The 23,140-nt window shown below is 52.2% G+C and overlaps 1 protein-coding gene across 1 annotated transcript in view; it reads right to left on the bottom strand.

The window, feature by feature from the left end:
* The window catches only part of LOC147725033 (uncharacterized), a 228,786-nt gene that overhangs the window by 5,700 nt on the left and 199,946 nt on the right, over positions 1-23,140 (bottom strand). The gene's annotated exons all lie outside the window — the stretch shown is intronic.

Genomic DNA, 23,140 nt, shown 5'->3' with positions numbered 1-23,140 from the left:
CATAATGTAAGTAATATTGGATTCCTTCTGTGAGTAAATTAGCAGTATTTCAAATCTAAGGACTTGTTTCATAACATTTGCAGACCTACAATGCCCTAAGGCAAGTTAGTTATCTCCCATAAAGCAGCGATGTGATGACGTGCCATGCCATTTCAAAAATCCAGAAGAACTTTCTCTTCTTGTACTCATTGACTAACTGGGTAAGGAAGCACAAATCAACCAACAGAGAAGAGACACAGACAACTGATCTCTGGATGAATATATTCTATATTTATTAATCCACTAATAGTAAAAGACACATTGGTGAATCATAAATCACGGAAGCATACATGGCCAAGAATGATTGATGATCCCAACACAGGATCTCACAGAGCACATGTGGGTTCCAAGACAGCCAAGGCCTGGTACTGTGAGGAACCGTAGACAACATCCTTCTCTCACCAGATAAGAATGCAGGACCATAAGAGCCTCCCCAGCCTTGACAAGTAAGTTATACCACTTAGGACGCCCACTCACACCCATCAGCAATCTTTTGCTAAAGATTTCCCCCACCATAGCACCATGCTGTTCCAGGGGCATAGGGGTTGGGGTAAGAGGTACGATAAAGGTACAGGGGGATCTGGGAGGGTGACACTTACCTCTACCAGGAAAAACTGAGCATGCTCACTATAGAGTTGACTGCTGGGCAAAGAGTCACCTCCCTAAGACTGAGCATTATGGGGATTATCTGATCACCTCCCTCCTGCATGGTCTAAAAGTTGTAACCTTAGTAGAAAGTGGATTTTTGAGACCCAAAATAAAGACCTGGTTCCGAACACACAAAAACTGGCCCTAGACTAACCCCGGACAACCTTTCATTCATACATTTTCTACCCTACCATTGTCTCACAAAATCCCATACTCTTTGTACAGACACTCACCAAAAAATATATTTCACAGCTCTCCATGCATTCCACACATACCAAGAGAGAAACATGGACATTCCAAAGTTGATAGTCCACAGAGAATAAAGCTCTTTCCAGAGAGAGCTCAGATCTACAACCACGTCGGGTCTGCTATGACATGCGCCCTGAGGTTTAGGGGAAGGGGCAGAAATCATCACCTTCATCAGCACGCCAAGCAACACAATGTGCCCAGTAATCAGCCTTGGTAGAGGAGTAGCGTGCCGCCAGGATGACATCTGTCACTTTAACTGCAGATCAAGAGTGCTCATATCTTTACTCAGTCTCAAACCACGAAGGTGGAGAAATGTTTTTCCAGGTTTTATTTATTTAACCCACATCAGGCCTATTCTGACCTTGAGGTGCTTTATGATTCAATACAATTGAAAGTGAACACTAGATGTACTAGTGATTTCAGAGGTACCTTGTCATGTTATAACTGCTTATAGAGCGCACATACACCGAACGGTTTCTTGGCGCTAGGGGTCAAATGAATCCTGCCGCTAGCTAATTCATTCAGAGACTTGGTGGATCACTCACGTTTTGAAAAGTTTCTTGGATTGAGGGTAAATTGTAGTGGATCTGATATTCGCGGAAAAGAGTTCCAAAAGTGAGGAGCCAGGACGGCGAATATTGATCCACCTAGTCTCTAGCATTTGAAAGAAGGCGTAGCCAAGAGGTTAAGATGGGACAACCTAAGTTCCCAGCCTAGGAACATATCTTTGAACCCAGGTGGGTACAAATTTCAGCCATTTGCCGTGGAGAGATTTAAAGATGAGACAGTGCGAGTAACTATAAGAAGCAGATCCTACTCTCCTGCAGTTTGTGAGCACAGAGGGTCTGCCCCTATTTCCTAAATAATTGGAACTATTTCATCCTCTTTAAAAGCTTTGGGAACCACACACTCGATAAGTGAGTTGTTCAATAATGAGAGGGCAGGGTCAGAGCAAGTGAGAATAGCTTCCCCCAAAATGTGCGGAGGCAACCATCAGCCGGCGACCCAGATTTCACTTTCATCAACAGGTCCAGAAAGGCTTCTTTGCTAATAGGGGGGAAATGGTGCAGGGAGAAAGTGCTCCATAGAGCAGCTGACTGAGTTTCGAGGGAGTGGGTGGCGGGAGTTTACAGGGATACTGGTTTTTATGGTGATGATTTTAACAATAAAAAAGGTGTTTAGGGAATCACATTGTATCCGGGTAGGAGCTAATTTGACCATGACTGTCTGGATTGGATAGCTCCGCAAACATTGCAAATATATCTTTGGATTTATTTGTTGAACTCAGCATATTATTGGAGAAATAGGTGGCCTTGGTTTGTAAGATAGTTTTTATAGTGTCTAAGTTGCGCTTGGTAGATATCTTTTTTATCTGGAGAGTAGTTCCGTCTCCAGATATGTTCCGCTCTGCGTGGAGCTAATTTTTAAAGTTTTAGTTCTTCTGAGAACCATCTCTGAGCGTCGAGGCATCTAGCCACTATGACTCTCTTAAGGAGGCATGACTGTCGCTTGCAACCACTATCCAAGATTTAATACTTTCTGCATGTTGGTTGACCAGGGACTGCTCAGTTGGCATTGTAGTTGCCAGCAGTTTACAAACTGCGCTGATGTTAGTACGGTTCCAGTTTCTCACCATTAGACTCGCCTTTGTTTGAGGTCTGGCTAAGCGATTTAAAAAAGAACACTGAATAAGTACAGTGATTACAAAGGTACAATACAAGATCAGTATAGTGTACGCACTTGTCTGTGACCAATTAACAGGTTTGTATAAGTGACAGGTTAAGAAATGACTAACCACATTCCAATCAAGGTCCTAAGCTCAATCTCAGCATGCCTAATCTTCCTCCTAAGTAATATCCATCCGCAATCTCATGTGGGGTTGGTGCCCCATCTATCAGTAATATATCATCTCTCTCATGACCCATGGAAACACACCAAAATCATCCCTCTTTTGAAACTACCCTCGATTGATGCAGCTCAACCAGGAAACTATTGACTAATTTCTCTCCTAACGTTTCCATTGTTCAGTGCTCCTCTGATGCTGCAGGGAGCTCAGAGTAGTACTGGGGTTGCAGGGAGCTCAGAGGAGCATTGAAGCTGAGTGCAGCTCAGAGGAGCACAGAGGCTGCAGGGACCTCAAAGGAACACAGAGACTGGAAGGGAGCTCAGAGGAGTACAGAGACTGGAAGGGAGTTCAGAGGAGCACAGAGACTGGAAGGGAGCTCAGAGGAGCACAGAGACTGGAAGGGAGCTCAGAGGAGCACAGAGGCTGCAGGGGGCTCAGAGGAGCACAGAGGCTGCAGGGGGCTCAGAGGAGCACAGAGGGTGCAGGGGCCCAGAGGAGCACAGAGGCTGCAGGGGCCCAGAGGAGCACAGAGGCTGCAGGGGGCTCAGAGGAGCACAGAGGCTGCAGGGGCCCAGAGAGCACAGAGGCTGCAGGGGGCTCAGAGGAGCACAGAGGCTTCAGGGGGCTCGGAGGAGTACAGAGGCTTCAGGGGGCTCAGAGGAGCACAGCGGCTTCAAGGGGATCAGAGGCTTCAAGGGGATCAAAGGAGCACAGACGCTTCAAGGGGATCAGAGGAGCACTAAGGCTGCATGGAGCTATGTGAAGCACTGAGGCTGCAGGGATCTCAGAGGCTGCAGGGAGTTCACAGGACCAATTAGGTTCCATGGGTTCAGGGGGCCACTGAGGCTTTATGGGGCTCAGAGGGGCACTGAGGCTGCAGGAACTCAGAGGATCCCCAAGGCTGCAGGCAGGTCAGGGGAGAAATGATGCTACAGGGAGCTCAGTGGAGCACTTAGGGTGTAGAGGGCTCACAGAAGCACTGAGGCTGCAGGGAGCTGAGGGTAGCACTGAGACTGCAGGGAGCTCAGGGGAGCACTGAGTCTACAAGACGCTCAGAAGACTACTGAGGCTGTAGAGGACTCAGAAACATACAAATGGTGCAGTGGGATGGACTAAGGCTGCAAGGATCTCGGAGGAGCACTGAGGATGCAAGGAGCTCAGAGGCATGCTGTGACTGAAGAGTACTCAGTGAACCAATGAGGCTGCAAGGGGCTCAGAGGAGTACCGGGAATGCAAGGGTCTCAGACTAGCACCTGGAAACGCAGAGGGGTAACGATGCTGCAAGGATCTCAGACGAACACTGAGGCTACAGGAGTGCTCAGAGGAGCCCAAAGCTGCAGCTCAGAGGAGCACTGAGGCTGCAGGGGGGACAGGGGAGCACGAAGGCTGCAGGGGGACTCAGGCGAGCACTAATGATGCAGGGGGACTCAGGCGAGCTTTAATGCTGCAGGGGGACTCAAGCAAGCACTAATGCTGCAGGGGGACTCAGGCAAGCACTAATGCTGCAGGGGGACTCAGGCAAGCACTAATGCTGCAGGGGGACTCAGGGGAGCACTAATGCTGCAGGGGGACTCAGGGGAGCACTAAGGCTGCAGGGGGACTCAGGGGAGCACTAAGGCTGCAGGGGGACTCAGGGGAGCATAAAGGCTGTAGGGGGACTCAGGGGAGACAAAGGCTGCAGGGGGACGCAGGGGAGCACAAAGGCTGCAGGGGGACTCAGGTGAGCACTAATGCTGCAGGGGACTCAGGCAAGCACTAATGCTGCAGGGGGACTCAGGCAAGCACTAATGCTGCAGGGGGACTCAGGGGAGCACTAAGGCTGCAGGGGGACTCAGGGGAGCACTGAGACTGCAGGGAGCTCAGAGGAGCGCTGAGGCTGCATGTGGCTTAGAGGAGTACTGAGGCTGCAGGGTGTTCAGAAGAGCATTGACGCTGCCGGCAGCTCAGAGGAGTACTGAAACTGCAGGGAGCTCCTAGGAGCACTGTGGATGTAGGGAGATCAGAGGAGCACTAAGGCTGCATGGAGCTATGTGAAGCACTGAGGCTGCAGGGATCTCAGAGGCTGCAGGGAGTTCACAGGACCAATTAGGTTCCATGGGTTCAGGGGGCCACTGAGGCTTTATGGGGCTCAGAGGGGCACTGAGGCTGCAGGAACTCAGAGGATCCCCAAGGCTGCAGGCAGGTCAGGGGAGAAATGATGCTACAGGGAGCTCAGTGGAGCACTTAGGGTGTAGAGGGCTCACAGAAGCACTGAGGCTGCAGGGAGCTGAGGGTAGCACTGAGACTGCAGGGAGCTCAGGGGAGCACTGAGTCTACAAGACGCTCAGAAGACTACTGAGGCTGTAGAGGACTCAGAAACATACAAATGGTGCAGTGGGATGGACTAAGGCTGCAAGGATCTCGGAGGAGCACTGAGGATGCAAGGAGCTCAGAGGCATGCTGTGACTGAAGAGTACTCAGTGAACCAATGAGGCTGCAAGGGGCTCAGAGGAGTACCGGGAATGCAAGGGTCTCAGACTAGCACCGGGAAACGCAGAGGGGTAACGATGCTGCAAGGATCTCAGACGAACACTGAGGCTACAGGAGTGCTCAGAGGAGCCCAAAGCTGCAGCTCAGAGGAGCACTGAGGCTGCAGGGGGGACAGGGGAGCACAAAGGCTGCAGGGGGACTCAGGCGAGCACTAATGCTGCAGGGGGACTCAGGCGAGCTTTAATGCTGCAGGGGGACTCAAGCAAGCACTAATGCTGCAGGGGGACTCAGGCAAGCACTAATGCTGCAGGGGGACTCAGGCAAGCACTAATGCTGCAGGGGGACTCAGGGGAGCACTAATGCTGCAGGGGGACTCAGGGGAGCACTAAGGCTGCAGGGGGACTCAGGGGAGCACTAAGGCTGCAGGGGGACTCAGGGGAGCATAAAGGCTGTAGGGGGACTCAGGGGAGACAAAGGCTGCAGGGGGACGCAGGGGAGCACAAAGGCTGCAGGGGGACTCAGGTGAGCACTAATGCTGCAGGGGACTCAGGCAAGCACTAATGCTGCAGGGGGACTCAGGCAAGCACTAATGCTGCAGGGGGACTCAGGGGAGCACTAAGGCTGCAGGGGGACTCAGGGGAGCACTGAGACTGCAGGGAGCTCAGAGGAGCGCTGAGGCTGCATGTGGCTTAGAGGAGTACTGAGGCTGCAGGGTGTTCAGAAGAGCATTGACGCTGCCGGCAGCTCAGAGGAGTACTGAAACTGCAGGGAGCTCCTAGGAGCACTGTGGATGTAGGGAGATCAGAGGGGCACTGAGGCTGCAGGGGGCTCAGAAGAGCATTAAGGCTGCAGGAAGCTCAGGAGCACTGAGGCTGCAGGGGGCTCGGAGGACCACAGAGGCTGTGGGGAGCTCGGAAGAGCATTAAGGCTGCGGGGAGCTTAGAAGAGCACTGAGGCTACAAGGGGCTCAGAAGAGCACTGAGGCTACAAGGGGCTCAGAGTAACACGGAGGCTATAGGGGTTCCAAGAAGCACCGAAGGTGTAACACCTCGGAGGTGCACTGAGGCTGCAGGAGGAGGGTCAGAGGAGCACTGAGGCTGTAGGGATTCACAGGAGCACCGGAGGGCAGGGCACTCGGAGGCAGTAACATAGACTGGTCAGCGGTGCACTAAGGCTACACAGGTGCTCAGAGGCAGCTCTGCCAAGTTTCATGCATGAGGGGTTAAACTAACTAATTTTAGTGCGGTAATTCACATCACTGCACTAAAATGCATAGACATGCATTATTAGTGCCTTGACTCCACTTGCACGCTGCGAGGCACAGACAAAGACAGTGCTAAAAATACAGCTCCTCTCCTCCGTCGGTCAGAGCAGCGAGTGCTATGAACTCTGTGCTACAGCTGAGACTCGCTCTGCATACAGGCCTTAGTCTCTCTCTCTCTGAGTTTATATTATGAGAAAATAAAATGTGACACTACAAGTAGCCTGCAACTGAACCCTCACCACAGCACGCCCTGGGCTGGGGCGTGGCTGACTGCATTGATTTAAGAGCAGACCCAGCCGCAGCTTAAGAGGCCGTACCATGTCACTTGGTCTGTGTTGGACAGGCCACATGAAGGGCTTGCTTCCTCCCCGCATAACAGGGCCTGAGCACCGGCCCTCCAGGTGTTACCCCCAGAAGCAACCCGCACCCCGTCCCCTACGGGATTCCTGCCCCCGGACATCTCTGTATCATTGGGCCGAGCCACTGTCAGCTCCATCGCCCGGCCCGGCCGCCATCTTGGACACTGCACCACGAGGCCGCGTGGCCTCAACTCGACCCTAACCCTGGGCCTGGCCAGGCCCCGACATCCCGGCACCACCATCCACCCAGGAGGTGAACGGACCACTTGGCAGGTCAATGGGAGAAAGAAGTGTCGATGGCTCTCCCCCGCCAGGTGCCGATCGCCCCCAGCTCCCCCGGGCGCTGGCTCCACCCCCCTGCTGGGTGTCTGGACTCCCTCATCCCGGAACTCCCGACCTCCAAGTGCGAGGGTCCGGACATCAAAGGGCGCCAGACCTATAACTGGGGCAGCTCCAGAGCAGGAAGGCAGTTGTATCCTGGAGTCGAGAGACACCGTGAAGAACTCATCCTTGACGGACTGCTGGCGCTGCCGCAGCCCTGCCTTGTGAACTATCGTCCTGCCTGCTGGCGCTGCCGCAACCTTCTGCATCCTTCATCCTCGTCGGGACCTGCTGGCGCTGCCGCGGACCGTTGTAACTACCACCTTCACCGGGACCTGCGATCATCTCGGGACCTGCCGGCGCTGCCGCGGCCCGTCCTCCTAGAACGCCGAGCTCGAGGATTGTGAGCTACCCATCATATCATCGCAACTACCAGATTGGTAACAAGACTGTCCCGCTACCCCCTTTCCCATCCAAGAGACTAGAATCGAGGGGACCCCTGAGTCCTGACCTCCTTGTACCATTCTACCGTACCTAAAGATTGCTTATAAAGAACGTTAAACCTTATCTTTGTGTGGTGTATATCTGTGGGGGGGAAGTTACTCGTCTGTACGATCGCTGGAGACGGCTCTCCCCGGAGACCTCTCCCCTTGTCCTCGGCCGACCCTCCAGGTCCGTCTAACATTGGTGGCCAGCGGCGCGATCCGAATCAACGCGTACGTACAGAGAGTGACTCACCCCACGACTAAACCACAATGACAACCAGAGAGAGCGCAGAAAAATTCCAGATGGACAAATTGGAAGAGTACAACCATCGTGAGTTGAAACAATTTTGCATCGAACTAGGCATTGCTACCACCGGTCTGAGCACTAAAGACGATTTCAAGCACGCCATTGAGTCTTGGGCAGAAACCGGGGCCGTCAGACCCCCGGACCAAAACATTGCAGCATCAGAGAGGAACACCACTGCTCCCGAAGAGCGAAGGACGGGTCTCTCGCAGGAAGAGATCCAAGAGAGAGAAAGAAGCAGACTACATGAGTTAGAAATGGCATGGCTCAAAATGGACGGTGAACTAAAACTAGCCGAACAAAAATTGAACCTAGAACATCTGCGGCTCCGAGAAGAACGGGAAGAAAAACAGAGACAAAGAGAACTCGAAGAAAAGAGACTAGCGTACGAACACAAGCGCAAACTGGCAGAGTTAGACCTACGGAAGAAAAACAAAGACCTGGGGGTGCCCGAGCAACCGCGCACCCCAGGAGCGACAGAACAAAAGGTCCACATCCCCAAGGATGTCGTCCGAGAGTATTTCCGAGACGACGACATACAACAGTGGTTCAAGGCCTACGAGATCGCCATGACCTCCCACCGGATCGATCGAAGTGACTGGGGAGCCGGTCTATGGGGGAGGTTCATCAATGAAGGCCGTGATGCCCTGTTACAGCTCCCAGACCATCTAATGACGTCCTATGACCACATGAAGGCTGCCCTCCTCACTCGATATGGGCTTACACCCGAGATGTACCGCCAGAGGTTCCGAGACTGCACCCGAATCCCAGGTACAACTTGGGTGGAATATGTGAACTATTTCAGCCGAGCCTTCGAGGGTTGGATCAAGGGGAGCCACGTAACGATCACAAATACCTTCCCATCAGATACCACCATCACAATGGATGGTGAACAGATAGCGAAGATGACTTCCCCCCTCCGCTTTGACGAGTTTGGCCCAGTCCCCCTGGAGGAAACTGCCAAAGCTATTTTAGCCAGCAAATCAGGCTCCCCTTTTGATCCCTGTCCTCCTCCGGTGTTGCACCATCTAATACAGATAGTTAATCCTATGATTAACAGTATCATCAACTCTTCTCTAGCAACAGCAAGTATTCCAGAGGACTGGAAACTTGCAGCTGTCAAGCCACTCCAAAAAAAGGCCCTGGCCGATCCTACTACCCTGTCCAACCTGCGCCCGATCTCTCTGCTACCCATCTTATCTAAGCTGACTGAAAAGTTTGTCAATAGCCAACTGACAAACTTTTTGGAGAAGAATAACGCTCTCCATCCGAATCAGTCTGGCTTTCGGTCAGAACATTCTACCGAATCAGCTTTACTATACTCTGCTGAAACTTTAAGAGCAGCAATGGATCGGGGAAAACAGGCTGTCCTTATCCTTCTTGACCTGTCGGCAGCCTTCGATACCGTGTCCCACAACATCTTACTGGACCGGTTGGCTGCCGCAGGTGTGGGAGGACAGGTGTTGACCTGGTGTAGGAACTTCCTTACAAACAGACGCCAAATAACAGTGCTTGGCCCATATCAGTCTCAGGCTAAAAACGTCAGCTCAGGGGTGCCACAGGGCTCTAGCCTGAGCCCTGTCCTTTTCAATCTATATATGGCACCCCTGATGAACTTGATCGAGTCATTCAGGATCAGTTCTATCTCATACGCTGACGACACCCAGCTGATTTTGGTGCTGGATAAGGAACAACCAGGAGCCGAGGAAGACCTTAGGAACTGTCTTGCAGCGACATTCAAGTGGATGAATAACAACCATCTAAAGTGCAACGCCGGAAAAACGGAAATTTTACCCATAGGGATCAATAATCTTTTTTCCCCTTCAGTATGCTGGCCATCGGATGCAGAAGCTCCACCTAACACAATTGCATCCGCCCGTAACCTAGGCATAAAGTTTGACAACTGCCTATCCTTTAAACCTCAGGCTGTAGCAGTGGCAGGTATGTGCTTCCAAATTATCAAAGCACTTAGGAAATTTTTTGACCTCCTTCCCCTTTCGGCGAGGAAAACAGTCGCAGTGGCCTTGATAAATTCTAGGCTGGATTACTGCAATGGACTTTATGCTGGAGCAAACAAAATCGTGCTCCACAAATTGCAGATGATCCAAAACGCGGCTTCCCGCCTCGTACTGCGTCTGCCCCGTAGATCATCTGCCTCTGCAGCTCTAAATACTTTACACTGGCTGCCAATAGGAAAGAGAATTCTGTTTAAACTTCTCTTAATTACTTTTAGGGCCTTCCATCAACGTGGCCCGACCTATTTACGAAGGGGGTTCAAAAGATACTACCCAACACGCTGCCTAAGATCCGCTAGTCAGAACTTGCTTACCATTCCCCGTTTTAAACTGGCTACAAAGGGTGGCAAATCCATCTTTGTACTAGGAACCAAGGCCTGGAATAAACTCCCCCTTCCCTTGCGTTCTTTCTCCCAAGAAGCCCCTTTTAGGAAGGCACTGAAAACCTGGATCTTCTCCATGTCTGACTCTATGTGTAGAACCCTAGTGTAGTGGCTGTGTTTAAGAAATTGGACTTCTTTCCCTATCCAACTCTTCCACCTGGGTTGTGTAAGCGCCAAGACACTCCTTGGAGTGGTAGCAGCGCTCTATAAATGCCCATTACATTACATTACATTACATTACGACCTACGAGCAACTTTTTAATCTCATTGTGTGGGAGCAGCTCTCCAACAACTGCGTCATCGAGCTCAGGCAGCACCTCCTCGACAGTAAATTGACTGATCCACGGCAGCTCGCCGCCGAGGCTGACCGATGGGAGAGCACCCGAGTAGGCCGGAGTGGGTCAAACGAACAGAACAGGAACAACCAAGGTCAGCACCGTCCCCGAGGAGGAGGAGGCCAGGGACGGGGAAGAGACACCGTCCTGGCCGCTCCCGCTACCAGCACCCCGCCCCCGGCCGGCCGGGGCAACCCCCCGATGCGCCCGGGGTTCCGGGCCAATGTCACTTGTCACCGATGCCAGCGAGTCGGCCACTACGCCAATGATCCGAATTGCCCAAAGAACCAGGCCCCGGGGACCCGCCAGGTAGCTGCCGTCGCCCTGGGAGGAGAGCAAATCTCCGAAGAACAGGAAGAATACGAACAAGAACAACAAGAGTGGGAACCGGCCGCCATGGTTCTAGCGTGCCTAGGGGGAAGAGACATGATCCCGCGGGCTCCCCTACCCGCCAACACCAGAAAATACAGTCAGTGGGTGAACATTAATGGGTGCAGGGCTGAAGCCCTACGTGACACGGGGGCCAGTGTGACGGCCGTCCGCTGTCACCTGGTGACCCCAGAACAGATCCTGCCGAACATCCTCTGCCCCGTCCGTTCAGCCGACAATTCCGAGAGTCTGTGTCGGATGGCCTGCGTCCCCTTCGAATGGGGAGGAGTCTCCGGCATGTTGAAGGTGACGGTCCGAGATGATGCCCCCGTGGACTGTCTCCTGGGGGATGATCTCGAGAGTTCCCCGTGGGCCGCTGTGGAAAGAAGAGAGCACCTGGGGATGTTGGGCCTCCCTGACTGGGCGTGCGTAACCACCCGGTCCATGGCCGCCCGTGCCATCTCCCGACCTGAAGAACCAGAATGGCCAGCACCTCCTCCCCCGATCGCTCCAGTGGAGGACACCGACCATACCGACCCCCCAGAGCAAACCCCCGAAGGGCTCGCTCAGCTCCAGGACCTTCCCGACCTGGCTCAGTGGCGTCAAGAAGGGGGGCCCACCCAGGAACAGTTCCGTCAAGAGCAGAAGACCAGTCCCTCCCTCGAGGGACTACGACAGCAAGCCCTCACCCAGAGCGCGGGAGATACCGCCGGAGCCCATTGGATCTATTGGGACAACGACCTGTTGTATAGTGAACAGAGAATCGCGGAGTTAGGGGCCAGTCGAGTGTTGGTGGTGCCCCTCCGTTTTAGGGACTTCCTGTTGAATTTGGCCCACGATGTCCCTCTGGCTGGACACTTGGGACAGGACAAAACCTACAGTCGCCTGGTGACCCACTTTTTCTGGCCAAAGATGAGAAACGACGTCCTCAACCACCGCCGATCCTGCCCCATGTGCCAGGCCAGCGGGAAGAGCGGCCGCAAACTCAAAGCACCTCTGCAACCCTTCCCAGTTGTTACCACCCGGTTCGAAAGGGTGGGAATAGACATTGTGGGGCCCCTGGACCCCCGAACAGCACAAGGACATCGGTTCATCCTGGTACTGGTGGACCACGCCACCCGCTACCCCGAGGCTGTTCCCCTGCGAACTGTAACAGCCCCGGTGGTCGGCCGGGCCTTAATGGGGATCTTCTCCCGGGTGGGCTTCCCCCGAGAAGTCGTCAGCGACAGAGGCACAAACTTTATTTCAAAATATATGAAATCCCTCTGGCAACAGTGCGGGGTCACCTACCGATTCACGACCCCCTATCACCCTCAAGGAAACGGACTAGTCGAGCGGTTCAACCGCACACTCAAGGGGATGATCGGGGGGTTGGAAGAGCCCCTCCGTCGCCAGTGGGATGTGCTACTCCCGTGCCTCCTCTTCGCCTATCGAGAAGTCCCCCAGAAGTCCCTCGGCTTCAGCCCTTTCGAACTCTTGTACGGACACCCTGTTTGAGGGCCCCTCAGCCTAGTCAAAGAAGGTTGGGAGATGGCCCCCCTGAGGACCCCTCCAGACGTCTTCAAGTACCTCCTGACCCTACGCAATCAGACCAGACGATTCAGAGAAATAGCAAAAGCGAATCTGGAGGCCAGTCAGGAGGACATGAAGAAATGGTACGATCAAAATGCCTCCTCCATCGAATTCGAACCTGGCCAACAAGTATGGGTGATGTCCCCCACCGAACCGTGTGCCTTGCAGGACAAGTGGACGGGGCCCTTCAAGGTAGTCGAGCGCAAGAGCCCTGTCACCTATGTCATCGATATGGAATCTCCCCGGAACCCTCTCCGGGTCCTCCACGCCAACAGACTCAAACCCCACTTTGTGCGCTCGGAGCTCAGCCTAGTGATGGCTACAGACAGTGGAGCGGAAGAAGACTCTGAGCCCCTCCCTGACCTCCTAAGGACCCGTGAGAAAGATGGTTCAGTGGACGGGGTCCGACTCTCAGATGCCCTCAACCCGGAACAGCGCCAAGATTGCCGGGGCCTCCTGCTGCAATTTGCGACCCTGTTTTCCCTCACCCCAGGGGTCACCCCCTGGTGCTTGCACGACGTGGACACTGGGGACAGTCCCCCTATCAGACATCGGGCGTACCGCGTACCAGATCGGGTACGTGCCTGCATCCAAGAAGAAGTGTCAAAAATGCTCACGCTCGGGGTCATCGAGCCCTCGGACAGCCCCTGGGCCAGCCCGGTCTTGCTGGTCCCCAAAGCTGCTGCCCCAGGCACCACTCCTGAGCTCCGATTCTGCGTCGACTATCGGGGTCTGAACGCTGTCACCAGAACCGACGCTCATCCTATCCCCCGAGCAGATGAACTGATCGACCGCATGGGGGCTGCCCGCTACCTCAGCATCTTTGACCTGACAGCGGGCTACTGGCAGATCGGCCTCACCCCCCGGGCTCAAGAACAATCCGCTTTTTCCACCCCCGATGGCCACTACCACTTCAAGGTCATGCCATTCGGCATGAAGAACGCTCCAGCTACTTTTCAGCGACTGGTGAACCAGGTATTGGCGGGACTCGAGGAGTTCAGCGCCGCCTACCTGGACGATATCGCTGTGTACAGCCGCCACTGGTCAGACCACCTCCGCCACCTCCGAGAGGTCCTGCAGGCCCTCCAACAGGCCGGCCTCACAATCAAGGCCAGCAAGTGCCAAATTGGTCAGGGGTCCGTGACCTATCTCGGACACCAAGTGGGAAGCGGTCTGGTGGCCCCTCTTCAACTCAAGATCGCTGCCATCCAGTCCTGGCAGCCTCCAGTCACGCAAACCGAGGTCCGAGCCTTCTTAGGGCTCACCGGATACTACCGGCGGTTTGTGAAGGACTATGGCAGCATTGTGGGGCCCCTCACAGAACTCACATCCAAAAACCACCCGAAGAAGGTCAACTGGACTCCAGACTGTCAAGCGGCCTTCGAGAAGCTGAAGGCCGCCATGTGCACTGCCCCTGTGCTCCAGGCCCCCGACTACAGCCGGGAATTCATCGTACAAACTGATGCCTCTGACCATGGCATCGGGGCGGTCCTCTTCCAGTTGAACCCCGAGGGACTTGACCAACCGGTGGCCTTCATCAGCAGACGCCTACTGGCCCGAGAACAGTGCTGGAGCACCATCGAGAGGGAGGCCTTCGCAGTAGTGTGGGCCCTCAAGAAGCTCCGGCCCTATCTCTTCGGTACCCACTTCCGGGTGCAAACAGATCATCGGCCCCTGCAGTGGCTAATGCAGATGCGGGGGGAAAATCCCAAACTATTGCGTTGGTCCATCTCCCTGCAGGGGATGGACTTCACTATGGAGCACCGACCTGGCCAAGACCACGCCAACGCGGATGGCCTGTCACGCTTTTTCCGCCTCGACGAGGAGAGTCCCCAAGAGGATGAGTGCCTCTCCCCGCCTTCAGCTGGGGGGGACGCATGTTGGACAGGCCACATGAAGGGCTTGCTTCCTCCCCGCATAACAGGGCCCGAGCACCGGCCCTCCAGGTGTTACCCCCCAGAAGCAACCCGCACCCCGTCCCCTACGGGACTCCTGCCCCCGGACATCTCTGTATCATTGGGCCGAGCCACTGTCAGCTCCATCGCCCGGCCGCCATCTTGGACACTGCACCACGAGGCCGCGAGGCCTCAACTCGACCCTAACCCTGGGCCTGGCCAGGCCCCGACATCCCGGCACCACCATCCACCCAGGAGGTGAACGGACCACTTGGCAGGTCAATGGGAGAAAGAAGTGTCGATGGCTCTCCCCCGCCAGGTGGCGATCGCCCCCAGCTCCCCCGGGCGCTGGCTCCACCCCCCTGCTGGGTGTCTGGACTCCCTCATCCCGGACCTCCCGACCTCCAAGTGCGAGGGTCCGGACATCAAAGGGCGCCAGACCTATAACTGGGGCAGCTCCAGAGCAGGAAGGCAGTTGTATCCTGGAGTCGAGAGACACCGTGAAGAACTCATCCTTGACGGACTGCTGGCGCTGCCGCAGCCCTGCCTTGTGAACTATCGTCCTGCCTGCTGGCGCTGCCGCAACCTTCTGCATCCTTCATCCTCGTCGGGACCTGCTGGCGCTGCAGCGGACCATTGTAACTACCACCTTCACCGGGACCTGCTGGCGCTGCCGCGGACCGTCGCTACCTACGATCATCTCGGGACCAGCCGGCGCTGCCGCGGCCCGTCCTCCTAGAACGCCGAGCTCGAGGATTGTGAGCTACCCATCATATCATCGCAACTACCAGATTGGTAACAAGACTGTCCCGCTACCCCCTTTCCCATCCAAGAGACTAGAATCGAGGGGACCCCTGAGTCCTGACCTCCTTGTACCATTCTACCGTACCTAAAGATTGCTTATAAAGAACGTTAAACCTTATCTTTGTGTGGTGTATATCTGTGGGGGGGAAGTTACTCGTCTGTACGATCGCTGGAGACGGCTCTCCCCGGAGACCTCTCCCCTTGTCCTCGGCCGACCCTCCAGGTCCGTCTAACAGACTGCCTGTCGCAAGATAATCATTCAACCCAAAGTGAATCATTACCCTGGCAGCAGTGCCCTTACTTAAATCTGGGGGGTGGCATTTTTCTGGCAACTGGTGCCACCTCACCAGAATAGTGTCACTGACCTTTACTGGCTAGCATTCATGGGCAAATTAGTTTTGCTTTTTCATTGTGTGCGGTGCCAGCTGCCAGGGATGGGGACGGCACTTCTCAGGACCATGTGGCATGGCCCTCAGATGACAGTGTACCACTGTAGCCAGCTGCCTGCTATACTGAGGAGGGTCGGTCTCTTGCTGCAATATTCACCTCCCCATCCTTTTCAATGCATACATCGCACCGCTGGCAAAAGTAATCAAATGAAATGGATTTGAGGGCATCTTATATGAAGATGACACACAGTTGGTCATACTCATGGGAACCCATGCTTGCACACACCAAAAAAAGATTTAGAAACTACATGAATCATATTGCCAGCTGGATGCAGACGAACTGCCTACAACTTAACATAAGTAAAACGGAGGTGGTTCTATTCGGGGAAAGTACACAAATTCTGGTCGGACGAATGGTGGCAAACAAGTCTCGGTCAAAGAACCATCCCAAAAGCAACAGTAAGGAATCTAGGAATAATAGTAGACAACAAACTGTCCATGAAGGACCACGTAAACTATATAGCAGGCACCTGCTATGGCATCATGTGCACCCTATGAAACATATTCCAGTGGATTCCACTGGGTTCGAGGAAATCCCTAGTCCAGGCACTCATAATCAGTAGGCTGGACTATGGAAACGGCCTAACGGCGTCTATGAATGAAGAACCAGGCTCCAGGTGGTGCAAAACACTGCAGCATCTTTTGTACTTCATCTTCTTCCACGTTCACTGTCCAACCTCACCCTAAAAAACCTACACTAGCTACCAATAAGTAAACAAACAGGTTTCCAACTCATCTGCCTAATACACAAATTTTTACATAGAAATGGGTGTTAGTACTTACAAAAAACTTAATTGTCATACACCAATAAGGAGTCACTGGTCGAGTGGAAAGCATTTGTTGCTCCCCCACAGGGCACGCACTGTCAGAAATGGCTGGAGCTCATGCTTAACAATACCCAATTAACATAACATAGCACCATCTGCTTTCCTCCAGCCCTGCCTCCATCTGAGGTGGCTACCGTGCAGGGTATGTGGTTGGAAGGATGTCTTTATTTTGATCAGGATTTACAAAAAGGGGGTGGTGATGAACAGAGTGTCTGAGTTAAACAGACCACTCTTACCCAGTCCAAAGATCAGGGCTTGATCCATCACCGTTATTTATCTCACTGCCCCATCCCAGCTCAGAACCTGGCTATATGCAAATCAGTCTGTCCCTGGCCCAGTGCATCATGGGAACAGGGCAGACTAAACTACCAAGCCAATTCTTCACCAGAAAGGAGACAAGCTACCGGGGACCGGTTTCTGGCATTTCAGCCCTGTTCCCATCATGCACTGGGACAGGAACAGACTAATTTGCATACAGCCAGGTTCTGAAACTGGGATGGTGCAGTGAGCTAAAAAACTGTGTTGGATCTAGCCCTGATCTCTTGACTGGGTGAGAGCTTTCTGTTTAATTCAGAGACTCTGTCCCTCACCACCCCTTGTTGTAAATATTTTTGTCCACCCTAAGCGTGGAAGGGTATTCTCAGATGTGAGACCCTTGCTCATTGCACCATCAGGATTCAAGCAAACCGGGCCGAAGACGGCTGTAATGCCAGAAACCGGTCCCCGGGAGCTTGTTTCCTTCCCAGTGTAAGAATTGGCTTGTGTAGTTTGGTTTGCCCTGTTCCCATCATGCACTGGGACAGGAACAGACTAATTTGCATACAGCCAGGTTCTGAAACTGGGATGGTGCAGTGAGCTAAAAAACTGTGTTGGATCTAGCCCTGATCTCTTGACTGGGTGAGAGCTTTCTGTTTAATTCAGAGACTCTGTCCCTCACCACCCCTTGTTGTAAATATTTATTTTGATCAGGGCACAAGTCCGAAAAAAAAATGGGAGGACTAACCAAATTAGACAGAATGCAAGTGCCATCATGGCACGTGATATCACAGTGCATGACATTATAAGTGGCAATCCAGAAAGTGACATCACAGGAAGGAGCATTACAACCCATAACCTCACAGGAAGTGACATCACAAGAAGTGACATCAGATCTCAAGACTTCACACATACCGTTAGTAAGTATATGAGGAGTACATTTGAGCGAATTTCCAGATTTAACAAATGAGATTTTGCATTGGGCTGTGCCAAAAAAGTGGTACAACCCCAACACAAACCTGGGTCTTAATTTCTACATCTATTTTTTAAAATCTCTACCACAAACAAATTGACACAAGGAGAAACGTGGCAATAAATATCTTCTGCTTAATTGGATGCAAAGTCTGCTTTTAAAATATGTTCTGAGGGTTAATGCACCTGCTGCAGAGAGCTTTGTGTGCCCCTTAAATCTCATTAAATAATAACAATGGTAAAATAATCCAGGAGGTTAACACATTTGCTGGAGAGATCTGTGTTTTGTCTAGTCAGGGTTTTGAATCAAAGTTAATGTGTCTCCTGCAAAGTACATCATGAAGCATTTAACATGGCAATTCTATTGTTATTTGCAGTTCATAAATTGTAATCCTCCTAATATAGCACAGCGAGCTACGAAGGACACGTGACTGCTTCACCTTGTAACTCTCACTGTCCTATGTAGCACATCATGTACATTGACAATAAATCATGTGTGTGTAAATCAATGTTGAATGTGTAAGTGGGATGTAAAGCGCTCAGACACCCTGCATTGGCTATAAAAGAAATAAAACATTATGGTGATATTTAAATTGGTATTTGAGGAAATACTGGAACAGGCCAGCACAGCTGATATTCTTGCTGTGCGTGTGCATATCTCATATATCCAGAGACTGACCAAAGCCAAAATCATGCCTCTCTTAAGGATCTGTGAAGTGACAACAAGCAGTGGCCTTTGTTTCCCCTCCATTGCATTTGCCTCTAGATGTGAGGCCCCAGGCAGCTCCCAGCCAAGCGAAATAAGCATTTACAATGCAATGGTCTCAGCATTGTTAAAGTTAGAGCTATTGGCATTGCTCATGACATTTTTATTCATGTTTTTGTTTTTAAAACATATAAATAAATGGCATTGTCATTTACAATGCCAATAGCTTACTCGCTCGCAAATGCGAGACCTATTGCATTTGCACCCACACAGAACCACACACACAAAACCACCCACACACACATACAGAGCCACCCACACATAGAGCCACCTACAAAAAAGCTACCCACACAGAGCCACACACACACACAGGATCACACACACACAGAGCCACACACACACACACAGACAGAGCCACACATACAGAGCCACACACACACACACAGAGCCCCCCACACACACACACACAGCCACACACACACAGAGCCACACACACACACAGAGCCACACACACAGAGCCACACACACAGAGCCACACACACAGAGCCACACACAGAGCCACACACAGACAGCCACACACACAGAGCCACAGAGCCACACACACAGACAGAGCCACACACACAGACAGAGCCACACACACAGACAGAGCCACACACACAGACAGAGCCACACACACAGACAGTGCCACACACACACAGACACAGAGCTACACACACATAGAGCCCAACACACACCAGAGAGCCCAACACACACAGAGCCCAACACACACACAGAGCCCAACACACACACAGAGCCCAACACACACACACCAAGCTCAACACACACACACCGAGCCCAACACACACAAACACACACACAGCCCAACACACACACACACAGCAAGCCCAACACACACACACACAGTGAGCACAACACACACACAGCGAGCCCAACACACACACACACAGAGCCCAACACTCTCACACACACACACAGAGCCCAACACACACACACACACACACAGAGCCCAACACATACACAGAGCCCAACTCACACACACAAACACACACAGAGCCCAACACACACAGAGCCCAACACACACACACACACACACACACACACACACAGAGCCACACACACAGAGACACACACAGGGAACAGAGGGCAGAAAAACAATCACAACGAGGGAACAGAGGGAACAGAGGGCAGAATCATAACGAGGGAACAGAGGGCAGAATCACAACGAGGGAACAGAGGGCAGAATCACAATGAGGGAACAGAGGGCAGAATCATAACGAGGGAACAGAGGGCAGAATCATAACGAGGGAACAGAGGGCAGAATCACAACGAGGGAACAGAGAGCAGAATCACAACGAGGGAACAGAGGGCAGAAAAACAATCACAACAAGGGAACAGAGAGTAGAAAAACAATCACATTGAGGGAACAGAGGGGCCAGAAAAACAATCACAACGAGGGAACAGAGGGCAGAATCACAAGGAGGGAACAGAGGGCAGAATCACAAGGAGGGAACAGAGGGCAGAATAACAACGAGGGAACAGAGGGCAGAATAACAACGAGGCAGAATCACAACGAGGGAACAGAGGGCAGAAAAACAATCACAACGAGGGAACAGAGGGCAGAATCACAACGAGGGAACAGAGGGCAGAATCACAACGAGGGAACAGAGGGCAGAAAAACAATCACAACGAGGGAACAGAGGGCAGAAAAACAATCACAACGAGTAAACAGAGGGCAGAATTACAATCACAACGAGGGAACAGAGGGCAGAAAAACAATCACAACGAGGGAACAGAGTGCAGAAAAACGAGCACTCAACAAGTGGGCACGGGGTAGAGGGAGAGCTTACCTGCGTTATCCAAGCTGCGGGCCGGGGTCACATAAGTTCCTCCTCCCAGGGATCCTGAGTGCGGGGCAATCACAGCGCTCGCAATCCAGGAAATGAAAAGCGAAAGCTCGGCCGAGCCAGCACCCGGGGCGCGGGAAGGTGCTGCGCGGGCAGACGAGGCAGTCAGCTCATCTGATCCAGTTCAGCGGCAGCCTGGGGAAATCTCAGCGCAGCCTTCCCTGGCAGCACCGCCCGGCCAGCGCCAAGAAGCCAAAAAACAATCCACACAAACAGTGACAAACTGTGCCTGCCCCCGGCGCCAGCGACCAGGAGAGACTAGGCGCCGGCTCGGGCCCTGCAGGGCAGAGGGACGCGTGCTGCACTCGCTGCTTCCACGGCTGCTGCACCGTCCTGCCCGCCTCCTGCCCCTCCTCCTTTCACTCCCCTCTCCGGTACATGGTGCGCTCCCAGTTCCGCAGGAAGGACAGCGACAGCAGGCGCCCCTCGGAGCTGCAGTTACAATCTCCCCAGTAACATGGCGGCCAGCCTGAGGAGCGGGAGAAGGAGGGAGGAAGATGGGCTGCAACGGAGCGGGAGGGAGGGAGCGGGTCAAAGGGAAAGTGCTGCTCCTGCGGGGGTGATCGCCGCACGAGTCACTGGAGCTCGCGTCACTCCACCCACTCCTCTCCCACTGTGGCAGCAATGTTCCAACTTAAACATGTCAGTGACAAAGTACAATGTAAATCTCCTTCAAGTCACATAAAATTGTATCTTTGTTTCTGAGATAAGACTGCAACTTTGCAGTGCCTGTGCTGTTTTTCATCTTAACTACAGTGAGCACTGCACAACAACATTCAGGTGTTCCAAATGTGAGATTAAATAGTAAAATCAGAAACCATAATAGACGGGAATGACGCCATGCACACCACCATCTTTCTCCGAGGTCATGCAGAAATGCCTCTAAGAAACGCGCCTTGATTTTCGGATTCGGGGCGTGTTTTTCTTTCTCTCCTCTTCCCATTGGCTGGAATGTAAAATTCCCGCCAATGGGAAGAGAAGAGAAAGAACCTAAAAAAAACACCCCTGAATCCGAAAAAGACGGGGCTTAAACGGACAGACGCCCTCTTCTCCATTGGCTGGCCTCCGTTTAGGAAGCCAGCCAATGGAGAAGAGGGGCGGGTTCAAGCCCCACTATTAGAAATATAAAGTCTCGGAGCGAGACTGCGCAAGCGCAGCCTACGCAGGCCGAGACCTAAAAAAGGAGGCCTGATGGTCCCTTAACTTCGAACATAGTTTAGGGCCCAGCTCGAATTTAAGATAAGAAAGCATCCTGCTGCCGCCAGCGCACTGCTGCTCAGAAGGAAAGCAGACAACGTGCTGGCGCTACTGAATGTGTCTCTGGGAAGTGGTGTGGCGCAGCGGCCAGGGCGACTGACTCCGGAACCCGGGGGCTCACGGTTAGATCCCAGGGTGGTCGGCAGATCGGCCCAGCACCATGTGACTTTGGGCAAAAGCTCACTTTATCTTCCCGACGGGGTGATTGTTCGTGCTTTACAAATACTGGACATTTACTGGACTGGACATTTGTCTAAATAGTACTCTGGGCGAGTTCAGCATATTTCAGTGGGGCACAAATTCTTGGCAGGGTGGACATTGTCCATCATGTGAATATAATGGGTGGACACCGTGTAACCGCATGTAACCCCAATTTGTGACTTGGTTTTGATCATATGTGAGAAGTGTGTCCATGACATGCGTGATGATCAATGAGGTGCGGTTAATTTGTTATAGGATGTGGCGCATCGCAGTGTGTTGGATGACAGGAGTGCGGTTTTGTGGTTTAAGGGTCAACATTTTAACTTAATTTAGTCACAGGAATGGCAAGTTTAATTAGAGGAAGCACTTTGTTAAGGAGCTTTTTTTGAGTAACATTTTTAATTTGGTTTTCACAAATTAGAGCAATATATCATATCACTTGGATAATTAATAGGCCCATTAAGGTGCAAAGAGGGAGACATTTTTTTTAATGTTATCTAGTCTTCCAAATGAGGAAAAAAACGTGTTATAATTAGCATACTTCACTATGGAGCAGCTGGGGTTAGCACCTGGCTCATATATACAAATATGATCAGTAGTTTTATGTCGTAGTTGTCAAGTTTTCAAGTTGCTTATGTGTGAAATGTCCATTGTTTCAGTGTACTTATAAGTGACATTCAAATGCCAAATGAGTGACACTTAAGATGACACTTTCACACAAGTTACTGCAAGTAATGACACCGCCTCGATGCTGCACTCACCCATGCCGTTGTAAGCAGGGCCACTGGAATTATGTAATTCTGCAGCCCCAGCTTTTTTCCACATAATTAAGGATTTGCAGCATTTGCCACATAATCCATCATCTGGTGTATCATCTGCAGATTTTAACAAAAAGCTAATTGTTTCTAGCTCAAATGATCAAATGTTATATGTATTCGAGCACGGGACCCTTCTCAAAGGTTAACTGGTCATCTTTCAGTTGCTTATTTATGTATTTGGTTGTGAAACCGGTACTGATGAAGTGAAATATTTGCCCAGACAGAATTAACAAGTGTACAAATTACAAAATAGTGAAGAAATACTATCAAAAACTGTGCTGCATTATACCGCACAATTTCCCTTTTTTTGCCGCATAATTTAGTCAACACTGCACCATAATTTGGTGCTCCCCTGCAGCATAATTCCAGTGCCCCTGATTATAAGTGCCTTCTC

This window comes from Lissotriton vulgaris, chromosome 4_1 (assembly GCF_964263255.1).
Source record: "Lissotriton vulgaris chromosome 4_1, aLisVul1.2, whole genome shotgun sequence".
NCBI lineage: Eukaryota > Metazoa > Chordata > Amphibia > Caudata > Salamandridae > Lissotriton > Lissotriton vulgaris.
The sequence above is the reverse complement of the archived record's forward strand: the minus strand, read 5'-3'. Positions and strand labels throughout refer to the sequence as shown.